Raw genomic sequence first — 5,563 nt, forward strand, 5'->3', positions numbered from 1 at the left:
AAGGGAAGCAGGCAGTGTGGGCCTGTGTCACTGCCAACCCTGTTTGAAGTTGAACTGTCAACTTCCTCCCCGTGAAACCACCTGCCCCAATTAGAATGGAGGCCTGAGTCTCTGTCAGCTTCCGGCATGTGGTGCCTGGAGCTGCCGTAGTGCCCGCTGGCCATTCTCATGCCTGGGCAGAACCAGGTGACCTTGTGGGATGGGACTATGGAGTAGAGAGAGGCTGGGAACTCCAGAGAGTTCTACTCTCAAGAGAGCTCAGCCGAGGTGAAAGGGCAAGGGTCTGAGACAGGAGTCTTCAGAGAGGATTCTGAGTGGGGCTGTGGCTGTGTGTGCGGGTGAACAACTTCAAGTCTTATTGCAGGGTTAGTGGGGAACACTAAAACCCAAGCCCTGCTTACTTCTGATGGCTAGAAGTCTGTAATCTGAGTTAAATCCTTATGCAGAATTAAGCAAAGAAACAAAGCAAAATAGGCTCTTGATAGGTAGTCCACGCTAGCCTGGAATTTGTGGTAATCCTCCTGCCTCAGTCTCACAAATGTTAGAAGTGTGAGCCACTGTGGCTAGGAGCTCGGGAGTAATATATTACCAGCAAGTACAGGGAGGAAAGTGTCTTCATCTAAGTTGAACTTGCACCAGTGTGTGTGTGTGTGTGTGTGTGTCTGTGTGTCTGTGTGAGAGAGAAACAGAGATCTCCCTGTTGGTGTCAGATGAGCATGTACTAGGTGTATGATCTCTGTGTTGAGATGTGTGACCTCCATGTTAGGCATGAGATATTCATGTTGGGTGTGAGATCTCCATGTTTTATGGTCTATATATCTCGATTCATTCATTCATGTATTCACTCATTCATTAAACATTATTGATACCTTGCAAGAACTAGAGATGCGGCTGGCATGGTGGCACACGCCTTTTAATCCCAGCACTTGGGAGACAGAGGCAGGGCGATCCCTGTGAGTTTGAGGCCAGCATGGTCTACAAAGTGAGTTCCAGGACAGCCAGGGCTACACAGAGAAACTATCTGGTGATGGTGATGGGTAGGGTGATGGGGACAGTCTCTACCTGGTGTTTGGTATTTTTTCCTTTGCTGGTGCTGAGGATGGAACCCAGTGCCTCAAGGCAAACACTCTATCAGCTGACCTATATCCCCAGCATCCCTTTCTATTTCTCAAGTGCCCGTCACAGCCTATTTCCTCACAGTTTATAGAGAGCAGCTGGGAAGAACTCAGCTTCACTGCCCACTGACCAGCCAGTGAGCATGCACGCTCATGCACACACACACACACACACACACACACACACAGAGAGAGAGAGAGAGAGAGAGAGAGAGAGAGAGAGAGAGAGAAACTGACATCCTCTTCCACAGCCCTCCAGACTCACTTCTTTATCAAAGGCAATCCAAACCCCGAGCTTTAGACTTATTCCTCCTTCACAGGCCTGAGTGTCATCTAAGAGGTGGCTTCCACTATGTGTTCCATCCTTCTGACAGTATTACCTCAGTTACTGGCTGTGTACCTGCGGGAACCCTAGTGGTGGGGTCCCTGCACTCCAGGTCCATAGGCCCCTCCCTTGCCACCAGCTCCCTAGTAATTAACCCACAAGGTTTCAAGCCTCTAGGCCTCAGGCCCTGTGCCCGCTCAGGACCCCAGACCCCAGACAGTTTCCTGTCCTATCACCCGCACTTTCCATGACACAAGAGGAAGTCAGCTGAGCTGGCTGGGTTTTCCATGCCGCTGCTTGGTGTAGGCTAAGGTGGGGGAGGGGGGATGAGCCCCTGGGCCAGTTCAGAACCTCAGCGGCCTCCGAGGGACAAACTCCTGCCCTATTGCCTTGGTGACACCAGGTAACCTCTGGAGAGTTGCCGTACTTTACTTTTCTGGTTTGGGTCACTCCTCAGTGATTCCAACACCTGTCCTTTTGAATGGGAGAAGGTGGCAAAAGAGCTATAAGGAGGCAGGGATGGGGTGAGGGGTGAGGGGTGGGGGGCGGGGCGGGGGGGGGGAGCTGAGGATAGGAGGAGAGCAGGGAGGGGTCTGAGGAATGTGAGGGCATTTAGCAGATAAACATTGTTTGAATGACTGAATGAAATCTATAGGATGGATACATTCCAAGTATGTATTTGTTGAATGACAGAATGACTCAGTCACGGAATCTTCTGTACTGGCAGCCCTGAGCACAACAGCCAGCTTAAACTGGCTTTCCAATCTTCCCTACCCAGCTTAGGGAGCGCACCCCTGACCTAGCTTTCTTTGCTCCTTCTCTGGGAATAGAGGGGCCAAGGAAGGACCTCTTGTCTGATGAAGGAATTGTTGGAGTGAGGGCAGGGTGCTGGCCCTCCAGCACCTGCCTTTTGGGTGAGGCCTTTGCTGTGTGACCTTAAGTGAGTCCTGTCATTGAGCTGGGGTCCTCACTTGCTTCCTGTGTAGCATAGGGGAGTTGGATGACCCCAGCGCAGCCCTCTTTCCGATACCTACCCATGGAGGTTGTAGAGGGAAGGGCGTTCCAGGTGCTTTCAGAGGAGAGATTATCTCTGTTTTGTGACCTAAAGAATTTGGATCTTGGTGGGAGGACATCAGCTTGAACTTTTGGAGGAAGCAGAGGTTGGAGACTTCCAAGGCACTTATCCTGAGCACCAGAAGGGTCAGGCTCTCAGCAGGCTTCCTATTGCCTCCCTTGGGACAGCACCAGCCTCTCATATATGTGGTGAAACCGAGTCACTTAATGACGCAAATTACCTAATTTCTCCTTGTGTGATATATTTAAGAAGGCTACCTTATGACATGCCCCATGGAGTATTAGTACACACGCTAGCTCAGAGGGAACGTTCTAGAATCCATGGTTGTTAGCTTTCAATGACAACTGTCATAGTTGGGTAGAAACAACTTGGAGTCTAGAAGCTGGCTTGAATTCTGAGGGGGGAATCTTAGGCAAGCTACTTCCCCGTGCTGAGACCCATCTCCCTGCATCTCAGGGCTTCTGGAAGCTGCCTGATGGTGACATGCAGGGCTTGTGAAGTACAGAGTGCTTCCAGTGTGAGGCCAGTCTCCCAGGCTTGGTCCAGACTTTCCCACAAAGGCTGTTATGTGGAGGCACTCGATTAAAGTGACCAGCTTTTCCCACCACCGCTCTCACTCTCCCTAAGCCAGCCCACTGTCCCTACTCCTGCTTTCTCTTCTGTTTCTCTTATGAATGGCGCTGAGCCTGCTTGACCACAGGGTAAACGTGAGAAAACAAGGCTGCCTAAGGACACGTGTTAACCAGGCCCATTTTCTGTTGAACATCTGAGGATCACTGAGGTTAGGTGAATTCCCCGAGGTGCCTGGCTCACCAACAGTGGGGTTTGTGCCTCCAGGTCTCCCGGAAAGTGGATGTCCCTTTTCTTACATGCCACCTGTCTCTTATTTCAGATGGCTGTGTCCATTTGCCCAAAAGGAACTCTTGTGGGTTAGAGTTCTTGTGGGTTAGAGACACTGGGTGACCACGAGGCCACAGGTCCTGCTATGGCTTTGGTCTGATGGTCATCTATCTGTAAAGCAGGTAGACACACAAAGCCTGAGCGGTGAGGTGGACAAAGGCACAGGTAGGGCTGCACATAGTGGGTCCTTTATCTGGTTAGGGAGCTGGGGGTGGGAGGGTCCTTCTTCTCAGAGCAGTGGACAATCCCAGCCCTCAGAGCAGAGTTGCTCCTGAAGCTGCCTGTCTTTTTGATCACCCAGCCCAGGCCTGTTTTCCTTGAGAGCTTAAGACAGTCTCTCAAGGAATATTAGGACAGGATGTGGGAAGGGCCAGCCTAAGGGGACTGTAGAGAAGCCATAGCCATTGCAACTTGTGAGGAAGTCAAGGAGAAAGGAAGAGCACTGGAAGAATGAGCAGTTTCCCATTTACTGGAGGGATGGGTTTTCTAGGTTGAAAGAAGAGTCAACACAAAGGCTTCTGAGTCCTGCAAGGTCGCAGCTAGTCTGGGACAAGTGAGAAGGGTACACAGAGTTGAAGCTTGGAGCGTGACTTTTGGCTCAGTCATTATCGCTGTGTGTTTGAGGTGGAGGCTCTCCCCTAGACCCAGTTTCCCTGTGCTGGAAAAGGCCTTCTCCTGATGCTCACAGAGTTCTCGGTCTGTGACCTCACAGGTCAGGGTGTCCTTTAGAAAACTGGTCAGGACCCTAGCAGTCTATGAAAGTTTTCTTAAAAGAACCAGATGCTGAAAGCCATTGACGCTCTTTAGAAAGCTCACACACAGGGCCATCGAGGGGGTTTAGCAGCCTTATCACCGAGCCTGACAGCCTGAATTTGATCTCTGAAACCCACATGGTGCATAGAGGCAAGTGACTCCTGCAAGTTGTCCTCTGATCTCCATGTTTGTGCGCACACACACACACACACACACACACACACACACACACACACATATACAGTAAATGGGCAACTTGACAAGAGTTAATAGTTTTGAAAAAAACGTAGGAAGCTCACTCATAATGTCCTCTTAGAGAGACTTCCTGGGTGGGAGATGGAGTCCTTTGTAAGGTATTTCAGCCACCCAGAGGGAAAGGAAAGGAAATTCCAGCCTCTCCACACTCCAGACCCTACACAGAAGGGACAGCAGGCCTGATGTGATCTCAGCATCAGGAGGTTCGGGAGGTTCAGGCAGGGAGGGTTGTAAACTCAAGGCCTTCCCAGATTACAAAGTGAGTTCAAGGCTAGCCCATACATATTTTTATTTAAATAAAAAGTGAAATGAAGGCCAAGGATGTAGCTCAGTGGTTGAGCATTTGCCCAGCCTGATGGAGGCAAGTGATCTCTGCACTGAGCAAAGAAAAATATGAAGAACACTCCCTGGGGCTCTGAGGCAGAGGAGAGCAAATGTTATCATAGTTTACATATTGCCATCTATTTGAATAAAATATGCATGAAATGAATATAGAGTTTCTGTGTCCAAATAAAGGAGTTTGCAGAATTTTGAATTCAGGATGATAGATTGATAGTGGGACGGGCTTGAAAGATCTGGAAGCAAGCATAAGTATGGGTAGGCTTTTATTTTTATGGATGGATGTTGCTGACATTTAGTTATTTTCAAAAGTATACACGTATTTTTCTGGGCGTCATTTAGAGACAGCTTTCAAGAGGTTTGCAGAAAATCTCTTAGTGAAAACAGTTCAGTGTGTTTGTGTCTGAAACATCTGAGATCTTTTCAGTATGGTTCTCCTTGCTAATAAAAATAATTCATACAGACTGAGAAAAGTCAGCAAACACAGTGGCTCACAAAGAAAATCATAAATGAAACTGCCCACGATCCTACACGAACACATAACTGTGGCGAACATTGTAGCCTACGTAAGCTCTAGTTTTTCTCTTTTCTGTTCCTAATTACGTTGCATTTTAAAGCAGGCAACATATATGAATGAAATGTAATCTTTTATATCATATATATATATATATATATATATATATATATGCAAGTATATATAAATACATATTTTTCCAGTGCTGGAGATGTACCCAGGACCTCATATATGCTAGGCAAGTACTCCTGAGCTATAGTCCAGCCATTTTATTTATTTATTTGTGT

This window comes from Arvicanthis niloticus, chromosome 1 (genome assembly GCF_011762505.2).
Source record: "Arvicanthis niloticus isolate mArvNil1 chromosome 1, mArvNil1.pat.X, whole genome shotgun sequence".
NCBI lineage: Eukaryota > Metazoa > Chordata > Mammalia > Rodentia > Muridae > Arvicanthis > Arvicanthis niloticus.